At 49.7% G+C, this 15,795-nt stretch overlaps 1 long non-coding RNA gene across 2 annotated transcripts; it reads left to right on the top strand.

Moving 5' to 3' along the window:
- Nucleotides 1–10,281: 10,281 nt before the first annotated feature.
- LOC106697267 lies at nucleotides 10,282–12,517 on the top strand. 2 transcript variants are annotated; one of them, XR_001348331.2, is made up of 3 exons: nucleotides 10,282–10,836; nucleotides 11,570–11,699; nucleotides 12,323–12,517. It is a non-coding gene; the product is annotated as an uncharacterized LOC106697267 (long non-coding RNA). The 2 variants fall into 2 exon arrangements; XR_001348330.2 differs by having other exon boundaries at nucleotides 10,283–10,836; nucleotides 11,570–11,684.
- The last annotated feature ends 3,278 nt before the right edge of the window (nucleotides 12,518–15,795 follow it).

Genomic DNA, 15,795 nt, shown 5'->3' with positions numbered 1-15,795 from the left:
GACTAGATTAACAAACTCTTATACTGATGTCCTGACAAGAGAAGAGGCTTGCCCTCTCAGTGGGCAGAGGGGTGCTGCAGCTGAGGCAAGACAGTAAGGGAAATCTTATGTCCCTCAGTCTCTACTGTGCTTCTCTACAAAAGTTATACAAAAAGTCAAGGAAAACCCCCAGCCATTTTAAAGAGATAAAGCAATCAGTAGAAGCAGACCCAGGCATGTTCCAGTATATAAAAAGTCAAAGAAAAGACCAAGCTCGTTTAAAAGAGGTAAAACAATCAGCAGAACCAGATGCAGGCATAGCCCAGATGTTGGAATCCTATATAATAAAAACATAGAGCCGAAACCGGTTTGGCTCAGTGGATAGAGCGCCGGCCTGCGGACTGAAGGGTCCCAGGTTCGATTCCGGTCAAGCGCATGTACCTGGGTTGCGGGCACATCCCCAGTAGGAGATGTGCAAGAAGCAGCTGATCGATGTTTCTCTCTCATCGATGTTTCTGACTATCTATCTCTCTCCCTTCCTCTCTGTAGAGAATCAATAAAATATATTTAAAAAAAAAACATAGTATGTAAATTGTCCCCTCAACCAGGAGTTCATCTAGAAGTTCAATCGGGGTGGGGCTGGCCAGGGGAAGGGAGGGAAGCCCCGGCCGGCAGCTGCTAGGGACCCTACCAGTGCACAGATTTCATGCCCTGGGCCTCTAGTTATGAGATAAGGGCTTTAAAATAACTATGATTAATATATTAAAGATCTAGTGGAAAAGGCGAGCAACATACATGAAAAGATGAGGGATTTCATCTAAGAGAGAAACTAGGAAAAGCATGGAATGAATTTTAGGAAGAAGACTGTGGCAGTGGGATGGAGGGGAGGGGACCACAAGGGAGGTTAGGGCATTACTGCAGGAGGCAGCAGGGGCATTCTTATTCAGGGAGGGTGTTGTAATTACTTTGAGTTACTGTCATGATAGCTTTTTATGAGAAGTAAGGCACAAACTACAGAAGTATGTTTCAAAATAGAATTAAAAGGGTACAGTTCAGGCACTCCCATTCTAACAGCTGCCTGGTCCGTCTGGAGGCACCATGCTCTGGCACACAACCCTTCCAGCACCCTGAATCACCTGCCTCCTTCTCCCTTGCACGACCACTCCCTTAAGCATTAAGCCCTCAGGACAATGAGGTTCTGATCAGCATCCAATAATCTTAGGAACAGAGCCTGGGTTCTGTTGAACACAGAGACATAGTAATGTAATGTTCAAACCAGAGATAACATCTAGGCCTCAGTTGCGTTTCAGCTCCAGGCACAGAAAAGCAGCAAATCCAGACAAAATGATGACATGGCTGACATCAGGACCAGATGCAATGACCAATGACCTCCTACCCTAGTACTGACCAATCAGTAGAGACCACAATTCTGACCCAATATGCTCATTTTGATGAATCAGCATATTGAAGGACACACCTGGAAAGCTGATGACTATTCTGTTGAGTCCCTCCTCTGAGAACCTCCATAAAATCCCTGCCTTTAGAAAACATAAAAACCCTTAAGACAGAGGACCCAGTGGGTGCTCCCTCTCTAGAGCACGCCCATGCCTTCTTTCTTCAGGCATGTATCTTTGCTTTCTTTCTCCTAAACTCTAAGGGTCCCCAAGACCAGGGGAGCAGTGGTCAGCGGCAGCCCGTTCCAGGCTAACCCCCTGAACCTGTCTCTAAGGGCCCTTCTTTTGTCTCTGTAATTTGTTTCCTGAGTCCACACAGCCCAGCTGGCTCACTTCTTCTGCCTCTGTAACCTTCTTTCTAAAAGGCCAGGGCAACCCTGGTTGGTTTGGCTCAGTGGATAGAGCACTGGCCTTCGGATTGAAGGGTCCCGGGTTCGATTCCAGTCAAGGGCACATGCCTGGTTGTGGGCTCAACCCCCAGTAGGGGGTGTGCAGGAGGCAGCCAATCAATGATTCTCTCTCATCATTGATGTTTCTATCTCTCTCTCCCGCTCCCTTCCTCTCTGATATCAATAAAAATATATTTAAAAAAACCAACACTGTGTGGCTAGAGGCTGGCTATGGCCTAAGGACCACCGAAAAAATAAACAAATAAAAGGCCAGGGCAGCTCTCTGAGCAGCCCACTCAAACCTTCTTCTCCTTGAGTATACTTTCACTTTGCATGCTACACAAACTTCCTTTTGCTCTAGAGCTCTTGGCTCTAAATTCTTTCTTTGCCAAACTCAAGAACCAAGAGCCAACATTGCAGGTACCATGGCTATTGAAGAGCTCCCAACAACCTCCTGGTTCTGAACTGTCCTTCTCCCGCAGTGCCATGGTGTTTCCCCCTCTTTTGTCAGAGAACTGACGGAGAAGAGGATCCTTCTCTTTGGTCAAATATTGATACCAGGTGACACAGCTTGTTCTGAGAATGAAAAGATAATCTCTTTAACTTGATGGGGCTGGAGCTGGAAGGTGGAGAACATAACTAGATGCAGGAGCTTTGGGAAAAGAAGAAAGAGAAAGAACTGAAGTGGAAGATAGCACTCTTCCAAGAAAATCAGCCTTAGTCAGTGACTTTTGAACTTTTTTTGGACTTGACTCACTTGTAACAAACATATTTGTGATTCAGCGCATGGGCACACACAATGAGCTGGAATAGAAGCTTCACAGAATAACCTAACCCTTACTATGCACTCTATTCACACTCTAATATTTTCTCGCTGAGTCTATCCCATTCTTTAATGCTGTCACGACCTCCGAAATTGACTTCTGAACTGTCCTTCTCCCTTCATTTATGCATCGTGTACATGCCATAAACCTACCCATTTGGTATTTTGTTGTTGTTGTTAATCCTCCCCTGAGAATATTTTTCCCATTGCTTTTCAAAGAAGGGAGGAAGGGAGGGAGGAAGGGAGGGGGGAGAGAAAAAGAGAGAAACATGACGTGTGCAAGACACATCAACTGGTTGCCCCCCACACACGCCCCCACTGGGGCCAGGAGCGTACAGAAACCCAGGTACTTGCCCTTGACTGGGAATCAAACCCAAGACCCTTTGGTGCGTGGGAGATGCTCTAACCACTGGGAACACCAGCTAGGGCTGGGTTTTGAGGGAGAGGAAAAGAGGGTGTGTTCAGGCTGGGGCCCCCACCCCACTTCCCTGCCTTCCAGATCCCCAGGAAACCACCCTCTCTGGCTGCCCTTGGCACTCCCAGTCCAGGGCAAGAAGCACCTGGCTGGCAAGAAGGTCCCCTCTGCTTTGCAGAGGATGCCCCTCCAGGCCCACAGGTCGTGGGGGTTTTAGTTCCTCCCATTTTTAAAAAAGGGCAGGACTCACTGCCGCTCTACTTTTAAGATGCACAGCCTCCCTTTCCCAAGTCTGCAGAGGAGACTCAGCGGGCGCGGCCTGCTGTGGGAGGGTGGGACCAGAGGTGCTTCTACGGCTTCTCTCTGCTCTGAGGGAGGCGGCTGCCAGGCCATTGGAGGTGCCGGCAGCGCCCTTCCCCATGGTTCCCGCTGCCACTTATTTTGGGGTTTCTGTGTAAACCTAATTACAGAAGATCTGGAAAACTCAGAGTTTAAAATAAACCACCAAGATTGCTCAGGATTTTTAAAAAGACATATAAGCAAGACAAAATACCCAATGCAAACATGAACCCTGATAGGATCCCAATTTTTAAAAAAATCCCTAACAGACATTTTGAGGACAATTGGGGAAATTAAATGATATCTAATTGATTTTTAAAAAAATATATTTTATTGATTTTTTTACAGAGAGGAGGGGAGAGGGATAGAGAGTTAGAAACATCCATGAGAGAGAAACATCGCGGTACATGCCCTTGACTGGAATCGAACCTGGGACCCTTCAGTCCGCAGGCCGAAGCTCTATCCACTGAGCCAAACCAACTAGGGCTAATTGATTTTTTTAAAGTTGTGTGGTGTTGTGATGGTATTGTAGGAGATACACACCGTAATGTCATAGTGTGCAGCTTGCTTTCAAATGCTTCATACAAAAGGATGTGTGTGTTTGTGTGCAAAGAGAGGAAGCAAAAGTGGCAAAATGTCAACAATAGGTGACTCTAGAAGAATGATGAAGGGTATAGCTGTTCGTTTTGTTATTGTTATTCCTTCAACTTTCCTCTAGGTTTGAAAACGTCCGGAATGAAATGATGGTGGTGGGAGTGAATTGTCAAAGATTTAGCTCAGTGAGTGGAGGACGCAGACAGCCTGGCTACAGCCCCAGGTTCTGTGGGTCAGAAGCTGCTGCCGAGGCGTGGGGATGGCCTTCTCCCTTCCTAGACGGAGAAGGGACAGGTGAGCGCACAGGGCCTGCGGCTGAGAGGCGGCTCCAAGGGAGGAGGAGGACTTGCGGGAAGGGCTTCCCAAGGCTGGAGTCTCTGGACGTAGAGCTCGGTCTCTTGGACCCACTATGAGTCCAAGTGTGAAGAGGGAGGAGGATGGGAATCCCTGTTCATTCCTGAGCTCGGAGGTGCCCCCATGATGTTTGCTGGGCAGTTGGGCACAGCCTTTGGATCTCATTCAGCCCCACCAAGATTCGCTGTGCACCGTGGTGTGCCAGGCACCGTTCTGACTGGGGAAACTAAGCTGCTGCACCGCCTCCCGCAGGAAGATGAGTAACCGAAGGGCCCCAGACCTCGGCCCCTGGGCTCAGCCCCACCCGTCTGCGTTCCCGTGTTTGGGTTCATTTGGACCAGGGGTCCTCAAACTACGGCCCGAGGGCCACATGCAAATACAAATAGTGTATTTGTTCCCGTTTTGTTTTTTTACTTCAAAATAAGATATGTGCAGTGTGCATAGGAATTTGTTCATAGTTTTTTTTAAACTATAGTCCGGCCCTCCAACGGTCTGAGGGACAGTGAACTGGCCCCCTGTTTAAAAAGTTTGAGGACCCCTGATTTGGACAGTGGTGATGGGCACACCAACTCCTGCTGCCCGGGGGCTGCTTTTGTGTAGGGTTGGGAATAAAAATAAAAATCCTGTTTTATTTACCCTTCACACAGATTTGGATTAGAAGCTATTTTTGTTGTCATGGATTTGCCCCCCCGCCCCCACCCCCTGCACCCCATGCCAGGGGAAGGCCCACGTGGAGTGTGGCTGCCTGCAGCCTGTTTTGTTCTGCAGGGAAATGAATCGGAAAGTTAACTGTGGCTCTTAGCCCTACATCCTGGGAGTTCTAGGCTTAGATGAAATCCGTTTCCTCCTTAGCTAGTGAGTCGGTTTCCTCTTAGCTAGGGAGAAAGAACGAATCATCTCGAAATTCCCCTAGCCAGCTCTCACATCCTGGGCAAATCCAGCACCGCTTTAACGGAAGGCAGACCTCAGCTGATCTAAAACGCCCCTGGGTTGTCCTTTTCCGCTATTTTCTAAGAAAGGTGGTGAGCAGGTACACCCGAAGTACACAAAGAGGAATGAACTTCCATGTGTTTAAACAAAAAAATTATCTTCTTCTGCGGAAACCCTTTAAAAGAAGGGGTTTATGAGGCCTTTCCTGGCCGAAAAAGAGGGCCCGCATGGGATGTGGAGTATAAACCCCCACCACCATGGCCAGGCAGGAAAGATGAAAAACCGCCCCCCCCCCCCCCCCACACACAACCCTGAGCTTTTTTTTTTTTTTTTAAATATATTTTATTGATTTTTTACAGAGAGGAAGGGAGAGGGCTAGAGAGTTAGAAACATCGATCAGCTGCTTCCTGCACACCCCCCACCAGGGATGTGCTGGCAACCAAGGTACATGCCCTTGACCAGAATCGAACCTGGGACCCCTCAGTCCGCAGGCCGACGCTCTATCCACCGAGCCAAACCGGCCAGGGCCGCCCTGAGCTTTGCAAGCGTTTTTATATGTCAAGTCGGGGAGAGAAGGATGTAAGCTGTTCTGAAAGGATTTACATTAGCTCGGGACCAAGGGGATGGGGGAGGGGCAGGGACCCAGCTCTGGGGCAGGCCAGCACCCTCTGCAGCAGGGGCTGGATGGAGCTAAACAAGAAGAGGCCCCAGGCTTCCGGGCACCTGGCTATTGTCCCTTTTTAGATCATCTCAGAAACAGCCACCTGGAAAAAGTTACTTTAATAATCGCATCAGACACTAAAGAGCGGGAGCAGTCCTTCGCTGGTTTTGCACTTCAGTTGTTAACTGATTAACTCCTGTAGAATGAATGAGCCACCCCCAAACTGTGCCTAAGCTGGGACAGCCGAGACCCTGCGGGCTGAAAAGGAACCTCTACTCCCCACTTGAGTATCTAGAACAGCGGTTCTCAACCTGTGGGTCGTGACCCTTTGGGGGTCGAACGACCCTTTCACAGGGGTCGCCTAAGACCATCGGAAAACACATATATAATTACATATTGTTTTTGTGATTAATCACTATGCTTTAATTATGTTCAATTTGTAACAATGAAAATACATCTTGCATATCAGATATTTACGTTACGATTCATAACAGTAGCAAAATTACAGTTATGAAGTAGCCACGAAAATAATTTTATGGTTGGGGTCACCACAACATGAGGGACTGTATTAAAGGGTCGCGGCATTAAGAAGGTTGAGAACCACTGATCTAGAATGATGTAAATCAGGAGCCTGGCTCATGAGAAGAGTTATCAGCAGAAATGACTTTTCACCCATCTATATGGCAGGGCAAGCCCCTCACTTCTGAACATGTGCTCTCACTGCAGTGCCCCTTGAAGCCCAAGGCGCCTGACCTCGTCCCTGGCTCAGAATGTCTTACACACCTCAACCCCCCTTTCTATCTCTGAACCGCTCCTGCATCTGGGGTCTCCGGCTCTCTCCTGTGTATAGGATTCCCATTCGTAGGTATGTGTTACATTTGGCTGCTTGCTCTTGCTACTCTGTCTCATGTCTATTGATGATGAGATCAGCCAGAAGAACCTTGAGGGTAGGAGAAAGCTTGTTCCTCCCCCACTCCCCTTTTTCTCTCCTTCCACCCCCGGGCTTGCTATAATTTAATTTAAGGCATTTCAGAATTTTCTCTTGGTCACATGCATAGACCCGAGTATAGTAAATCAAGTTCATAACAAATATGGTTTGACTCTTATCTGATCATAACAGAATTGTTACCGTGTTGTACAGCAATGAGGCAAAAACGTGCAGCATGCCAAATGGCCTTTTTCAGCGCAACCTAACTCTTCATTTATTTTCCCAGTCATGGAATCAAGTCCAACACTGACCATTTTCTCTGATGCCGTGCACAGTACAACAGCCTTCAGCACGTTCTAGAGGTGCTGAATGAGGTGACAGCACCCTGGGATCTAGTCTCTGATGAACCCTTAGCAAGCAGTGTGACCTCTGAGCCTCAGTTTCTTCTTCTGCAACATGAGGGGGTCGAGTGGAGCAGATGTGAGGACCCTCCAGCCCGAAGGACCAGAGCTTTCCCAGCAGCCCCGGCCACGCTCAGGGAGCTTCCACCTCCCCCTTCCCTCACCCTGGCCCCTTATCTTGCACCCACACAACAGGGTGCGCGGGCCTGGGGGCCAAGGCCTAGCAATCAGCCCAGCAGCTGTGAGGCAGGCCCGGGGAGAGCACTGGATGGGGGCGGGGCAGAGGCCTCCCAGAGAGAACAGGGTCTGGAACAGCCCCACCAGGAGGCTTAGGGTGGAGGGAAGAGGAGGCCCTTCAGCCTGGGGTTTTAAAACCAGCTGAAGCAGGGCAACTTTCAGGACTAGTCTTGAGCAGTTTATATTTTATAAAATAGTCTTTATATTATTTTTCCATTAGAAACTAATCAGTTTTGCAAGATAAAAAGTTCTGGAGATCTGTTGCAAACCATGTGAATATACTAGTGCTACTGAATTGTACACTTAGCGATGGTTAAGATGGGACTTTTTAACCCTAATTTTTAAAAAAAGGCTGGGGGAGTCACAACCAAGCCTCACAAAAATTGGAAAGACTGAAAAGTGACAAAAGACAACATCCAATCCCCCACATTAAGCAAAATAGAAACTGATCTAAGTGATTATGTGATTTAAAAGGTAATTGCTTGTGTGTGTGTGTGTGTGTGTGTGTGTGTGTGTAATAGAGAAATGTTCCGGTCCCAGACTCCAGTTGGACATGACATCACCCTACAGGTGTCAGAATTGAGTGTATCGTCTGCCCAGGTCTGCACCAACCACACTGTCATGGCCTCACTAAGCGCCGCCGTGACCAGATTGCCCAGGTGTGCCACATTCAGGAATCCTACCTCCTGGATCAGAGTGTAAATCCCTGAGGTCAGCGACTAGACTTCCTGCACGTTGTCCATAATACTCAGCAGAGTACATGCTGTGCAACTGCACCTGGTGAGTGACTGTGAGTGGGAAAATAGAATGGCAGAGCACCTGCAGGGCAGAAGGACTTCCCTCTCTGAAAGGAGGACCCAGGCTACTGCGGTGGGAAACAAAGAGCAAGGTCATCATGCCTCCCTAAACCGGGGCTTTCTCCCAGGAAAGTATAAAGTCAGGTGGCGGTTTAAAAATATAGTCAGAATGGTTCGAGACTGATTATGATCAACCAGTTCTTTGCCTGAATCCTTTCCCCGTCATTCCCCGCTGGTCTGGGTAGGAACTAGTTTTGTGTCTAGTTGTAGTCTTGGCCCTGAATGTTCCATTGCAGGGGCAGGGGGGCGCGGTGGGAAGGCCAGAGCCCGTCCTGCCCTGCCTGCCCTTTGACAAGCCTAGAGGCTCTGGGTGGGTGGGCACGCTCTCTGCCTAACAGGTTTGCTAGGAAAGCAACGGAGATAATGCAGGTAACGATGCCTGCAAATCGCAAACTGCCAAACCAAAGCGATGCAAAGTTCTCGTTGTTTCTCCTCTGCAGTAAGATGATAGCTATTCAGAGAGCTGCACCCTGTGGAGGCCGGGAGCCCACCCCTCCCAGCTGTCTCAGCTGTTCGCAGGAATTCTGTGGCAGCCACTCCCTCCCTTCTCAGCTGGCTCAGAGATCCAGAAAACATCTCTCCCCACCCGCCTAGCAGCTCGTCCCCCAATGCTTTGGCCCTTCCCTCCTGAAGTATATTTGTGACCAGCTCCCAAATAGAAGCTCCATGGCTCATTCGTTAAATCCGGCAGAAGCAAAGCAATCTGGTGCTGAGTCCGCGGTGCTCCAGGCAGGAGCCCTGGCTTTCTCCCCTGCATCTCACTTAATGCCCCCCCCCCCCCCCCCCCCCGCGGGAGGACTCCCAGTCCCAGGGGAGGAAAACGAGGCTGAAAAAGGGCAAAAAACTTTTCCTGGGCACACATGGAGAACCTAAGCCCCCCTTCTTTTTTTTTAAAAAATTTATTTTTGCCGAAACCGGGTTGGCTCAATGGGAAAGGGGGCGGCCCGCGGACTGAAAGGTCCCAGGTTCCGTTCCGGGCAAGGGGATGTACCTGGGGTGGGGGCACCTTCCCCATGAGGGGGGTGTGCGGGAGGAGCTGATCGATGTTTCTCTCTCATCGATGTTTCTAACTCTCTCTCTCTCTCCCTTCCTCTCTGTAAAAAATCAATAAAATATATTTTTAAAAAATTGTATTGTATTGTGGTCAGAACACTTAACACGAGATCTATTCTCTTAAGGAAGCATCCACTCTATGCTTGTTGACCTATGTTGCACAGCAGACCTCTGGAACTTACTCATCTTGCTCAACGGAGACTTGATGCTTGCTGATTAGTGGATCCCCATTGTCTGGACCCTAATTTCTTTTTTTTAGCATACAGCATAACTTTATTCTCTTCCACAACTAACAATATTAAGTAAAACAGCAATCACTAACATTTACATGGCACTCTATGGTTGAGAAATCCCTTTTACAAATATTTCATCATTTTCTCTAATAAAAACCCATCAAGATATTATTATTCTTGCCTTTTGATAGCTGAAATTGATTAGTGCACAGGAAATTTTATTTATTTATTGTTTGACTATTGAATATACCATTTATTTAGTACATTGTACCTAGAATTATTATTATTATTATTAATTTTATTTTCTTGTTTAAAGTATTACAGAGAGTAGTACATATGTCTCCTTTTTTCCCCACTGACCTTTCCCCGGCCTCCCCTACCCCCCCGCACATGTCCTTACCCCACCCCCCAGTGTCTTGTGTCCATTGGTTATGTTTATATGCGTGCATATAAGTCCTTTGATTGATCTCTTACCCCCCTCCAACACTCCCCAGCCTTCCCACTGTAATTTGACAGTCTGTTCAATGCTTCTCTGCCACTGTATCTATCTGGACCCTAATTTCTTAAAGAAGCAGAGCTATATGTGTACTGACACAGTCCAACAGAACTTTTTAGCTGCAACAGAACTGATTGGAAACTGATGAAACAGAAAGAACCATTTTATCCACTGCTCCCCCCACGGGGGATGCACTGAGCCGCTGGCCTCGCTCCAAGGCCCCGAGAGAGGCCAAGACTTCTCCACCTTCTCATTTGGCTTCCACTCAACAGAACAGCTGGAGAAGTGGCACCTCGAGGGCTCCCGACTATTTTTATGTGGCCATCTGCCCTCCAGACCGGGCCTGGCAGGCAGCGACAAGCCAGAGGAATGCCACAGCAGGTGGGCGACGCCCCGACAGCTGACACCCAGCCCTGCTCCTGACTGCTGTCCTGGGGACACGGGAAGTGAGGTGTGAGGATGGCAAGAGGAGAGAGAACGCCTTTTACACGTCACAGTGTGGCGTGATGTGTGTGCCCTTGATTCGCTGTCTATTTCTAGAAGGAGCTGAGTTCTGCCCTGCCGTGGCCAGGGGAGCAGAGTGCGCCAGCCGGACGCATTGGCCAGCTGCTGACCTCAGTCACCCAGAGGAGAGGGCCTTGCAAATGCTCTGCAGAGACGGGGCCCCAAAGAAAGCCTGGGCCTCCGCTTGTCGTAAGACCTGGGTGTCCCTGGAAGCTAGGCGTGGAGCAGTCAGGCCTGGGCAGGGCTGCCCTCAGATGTGTGGTTAGAGGATGGGCGTGCTTCATTCACAGTGTCCTGGGCAGGAGGAAGCATTAAAATCAACCAGTAAAACCCCATTTTCATTATAGAACAGCGGTTCTCAACCTGTGGGTCGAACGACCCTTTCACAGGGGTCGCCTAAGAACATCGGAAAACACATATATAATTACATATTGTTTTTGTGATTGATCGCTATGCTTTAATTATGTTCAATTTGTAACAATGAAAATACATCCTGCATATCAGATATTTACATTACGATTCATAACAGCAGCAAAATTACAGTTATGAAGTAGCAACGAAAATAATTTTATGGTTAGGGGTCACCACAACATGAGGAACTGTATTAAAGGGCCGCGGCATTAGGAAGGTTGAGAACCACTGTTACAGAATGTTGTAAACATACACAAATGGGAGATGAGGACAATGAAACCCCACGTATCCATCCCCCGGCTTCAGGTACTAGTGGAACCATATCTTACATGTGTTCAGTATACCTGTGTCCTAATAAAAGGAAAGGGAAAAAAAAGGGTGTGTTTGTGCCAGATTTATTGTTTTAATTGTTCTTTTCAGGAAGAAATGGGAAGAGAAGCGGGTCAGATATATGTTGGTGTAGAGTGAAGAGAGGATGTTGAATCCCTGTCACATCTTCCTTTTTCCTTAGGTAAAGGGTGCTTACTTCCAAGCACTGATGGATGCCTGCTGTGCGCCACGCTCCTTCCAGGCTGTGTGCTTGGATCATGGAACAGCACCCGCCAGCTCAGAGGGGCCAGGACGAGGTGGGTCGAGACGAGGTGGGTCGAGGTGCCTGGAGCCCTGGGCTGGCACTGGTGGGACGTTGAGGAAGGCAGTTAAATTCTACATTCTAGGCTTCCTCGTGTGTAATCATGATAATGTTGATCTTAACTATTATTATGAAAACCAAATACAACTGTCTTTAAGCCACGGAAGTGTTTTGTAAGGACAAAATGGGACTTTTCCCAAGGCGGGATGGAAGGAGACGGGACCTTGGGAACTCAGGGGTGTGATTCCACAGCGATAAAGCTTTCCACCATACCGCCTCCTCCCATGGGGCCTCAGGAAATTCTTGTTCCCACGGCACCCCAAGAAGCCCGCTTCCACTGGCAACAGGTGGGGATACGGGGGACACTCTACCAATGACAGAGAGGAGAATGAGAGACTTCTGGTGTGGGGCCTCACACTGCCATTCCCACGAAAGCCAAGTTTCTCTGAGTGGGCATCTAATTCTCATGCTGAGAAGTTTTATACTGTATTTTAATTTAGATGATAACTCTACATATAACTCCGTATTGCAGTCCTCTGTATTTTGTGCTTATTATTGCAATGTGCCAAATAATCCTACTAAGAAAAGAGCAGAGGTGGACTTCCTTCATTTATTTTTTCCATTAATCAACAGACATTTATGGAGCACCTTCTGTGTGGAGAGGCTGGGTGCTGGCCGGTGATGGGATGGTGTCAAGAGAAGGCGGCTGCATGGAAAACAGGTTTGCCGTAGCCTGAAAAAGCCAAGGGTAGCGCTGAGCTCTCACAGACTCATTGCAGGATACGACGTAACCTAATTACACCATTAAATTAATGTTGTTAATTTGAATTTAGTGTTTTTTTTCCGGTTTGGTTTATATTTATAATGTAAATTTTTAAAATAGTTGTATAGATGCTATCAGCATAAAGCGTTCATATCTGACTTTGTTTGTACATAGTATTTAAATAATGTTACAATGAAAATAATAGAACTTCTTGGGGGGGTGGTTAGAGAGCAACCAAAGGACTTGTATGCATGCATATTAGCATAACAAATGGACACAGACACTGGGCGGTGGGGGGTTGCTAATGGGGGCGGGGAGAGGAGACATATGTAAAACTTTAGACAATAAAAAGAAAATAGAACTTCTTGGGGATTTTCCTCCCCTCCTACCTCTCACATAACTCTTCAGCAGTTTCACGTCTCTCCCTAACACAGGCACTTGCTAATATGCACACTCGTATGCACAGCACGTGAGCACACACGTGCACACGAACAAGCTCACACTCCCAGGGCCTCACTGTTCCCAGCACTGCCCAGAGGCAGGCCGATCCTGCGGTCCTGCGTGTGAGGGTCCCCGGGTCCCAGGAAAGAGGAGCCTGGCGGGGATCTCCCTGCCCTCGTGGGGTTTAGAGGTCGCTCCAGGAGGTCCCAGCAGGAAGCTAGGTGCAGCATCCCAGGCAGAAGATCCCTCAGGAGACCCTCCCCTCCCCGCTGCTGCCTCAGGGCCAGGGCCTCGGGCCCAGCTCTGCCCCCAGCAGCCTCCCCAGGTGGCACACCCCAGACCCTCCTGAGCAACCCTCTGAGCCGGGACCCCCACAGTCAGCGACACGGCTCCCTATGTTCTGCTCCTACAGAAAGCTTGTGTTACTTAACGTGTCCACCACACTGCAGAGATGGCAGGGGAAGCAAAAGACATTAATGACAGGCTTCCTTTAGGTTTGTGGGTGGGGACAGGGTGCTCAGAAGGAAGAGGGACTCAACACTGGCTGCTAGGGGACAGAGTGCAGAAGCCCTGGGCTCCCCAGGCGACTGGTGGGAGGATGGGGGCACCGGGAGGGTACTTTGGGGAAATAGATAGGATTTATTTTTTATCCTTCAAGAGCACAGAAGTAGGACCTATGGGCAGAAGTTTTAGGGACCCAGACCAAACAAACAAACAAAAGCCCAAACTAACAAAACTGTCCACAAGTGGAATGAGCGGCTTTTGTGAGGGTTGTCATCCCTGAAAGTGCTCATGCCAAGGGTTAGAGGGAGCACAGGGGTCCTGTGTGGGGTGGGAGGTTTGAAATAAAGAGTAGTAGACTGACAATCAGATTTAAAATGCCACACTTCTTTAAATGTCCTGTATATTTTCTCTCTCTCTCACACACACACACACACACACACACACACACACACACACACACGCGCGAGCGCGCGGCCAGCGCATATTGGGGTGAAGAAAGCTCCACTCTTTGCCCACATGAGCTTGTGGGCTGCTCTGAGAGTTGGGAGCTTATGCAGCAGGAAGCTGGGTGCAGCATGCTCTGACCCTGGCCCCTCTCTGAAGGAGTCCCCTTGGGGTTGTACTGTTTTCAGGGTGTACAAAACTATGACCCCCCAGATTGAGCCAGATGTTTGCAATTATTCACATGAGTGTGGTTCCAGCTCCTTTATAGAAATTAGGATAATTGTAGCAAGAAACAGGAAGCCTGAAAGAGAAAGGTGACAAAAAGGAGAGGGGATGCTACCCAAAGTTTTCTTTCTTTTTTTCCCCCCCCCAAATTGATTTTAGAGAGAGAGGAAGGGGTGGGGAGACACACACACACACACACACACACACACACACAGAGAGAGAGAGAGAGAGAAAGAGAGAGAGAGAGAGAGAGAGAAACATTGATGTGTTGTTCCACTTATTCGTGCATTCATTGGTTGATCCTTGTATGTGCCCTGACTGGGGATAGAACCCACAACCTTGGTGTATCAGGACGACGCTTTAACCCACTGTGCTCCCTACCAAGGCCTAAAGTTTTCTTTACATATGAGCTGTTTATCACAGAGCAGTAGGAGCAGGAGACAGACGTCCTGAGCGGGAGCAGCACTCCTCAGATTGGGAGGCAGGTCACCATCTGTGGCTGGTCCTGGGCTGTGAGCAGGCTGGGCCCTCCCTGGAGAAAGGCCACAGTCCCGCAGGTGTAGGGCACTGAGGGCAGGGAACCCCGTGTCCCCAGGTGGGCCACGCCAGGCAGGGCCAGGCCGTGGCTCTGTGAGGGGCAACTCTGAAGGGTGGACATGCCCACCTTAAGTCTCTGCGTAGGAAATAAAGCAGGTGGAAGCTGCCCGTGTGAGGAGGAGGAGAGCTTCCCTTTGCGGAACCGGATCCCAGTTTTTCGGATTCTAGTCTGGAAAAGCCACGGCAACGTCACTGACTTGGGGCCTGGCCGCCCAGGTGGCAGAGGCCTTCCCCAGGGCTGGAGGAGGGGAGCTGTGGAGAGCGGGAGGTACCAGGCCGGCAAAGGCACTCTGTTCACATTTTAAAAACGGTGCCAAGAAAACCTATCTGGGGGTGGAATTCCTGAACCACCTCATTTTGATCCTCACTTTATAGATGAAGGAGGAGACGTGGCAGGGAAGTCTGTGCAGGCTGATTTTAACCAGTCTGTCCTTGGCCATGAGGTCATGGCTTTTGGAAGACCCCGTTCTAACACCTTAGCTCCTGCCAGGCCAGGACTCGGCGCCCTGCTCACGACAGAAGAGTGGCCTGAACCCAGCCCACACCGGGACGTGTGGGGGCCACTGGAGAACACCGAGGTGCACCCAGACCTGGGAGGTCACGAACCCTGAGCTCACAGGAACAATTTCGTGTTTTCTGAATTACGACCCCAGAAGCCAATGAGGTGGAGCCCTGGAACTCGGCCCCCTCGAGGGTTCAGAGAAAGACCCTGAACCCCGGGACCCTGGGAAGGGGCAGCTGCCACCAGCGCAGACTCAGCTAGCGACTCAGCTATTGGCGACGCCTTAACCCCCGCAGCGGCAGCGCCTTCTCCGCGGGGTGCGCCTGGCTCCGCGCGCAGCACAGCTGGGGGGACTGTGGTTGAAGCCAGCCCCGCCCCCCGTTACCCCCACCTTCCACCCCACCCCCCACCCCGCCAGCCGCGGGCCCCCGCCTCCCCTGAGCTCCGGGGCAAAATGCGGGGCCCGGGCAACTAAGATTAGCGCCGGGAAGTGTCGCGTTTGGAATGCAGGGCGCCGAGTGTGAACCAGAGGCGGAGGGGGCGCACCTGCCGGGACCTTCCCGTAAAGGCGGGCTCGGTCCCGCGGTTTCTCCCGGGGGGGGGCCCCGGAGGGGGCCCCCCAGGCCCGGG

Source organism: Myotis lucifugus, unplaced genomic scaffold (assembly GCF_000147115.1).
Source record: "Myotis lucifugus unplaced genomic scaffold, Myoluc2.0 scaffold_58, whole genome shotgun sequence".
NCBI lineage: Eukaryota > Metazoa > Chordata > Mammalia > Chiroptera > Vespertilionidae > Myotis > Myotis lucifugus.
The sequence above is the reverse complement of the archived record's forward strand: the minus strand, read 5'-3'. Positions and strand labels throughout refer to the sequence as shown.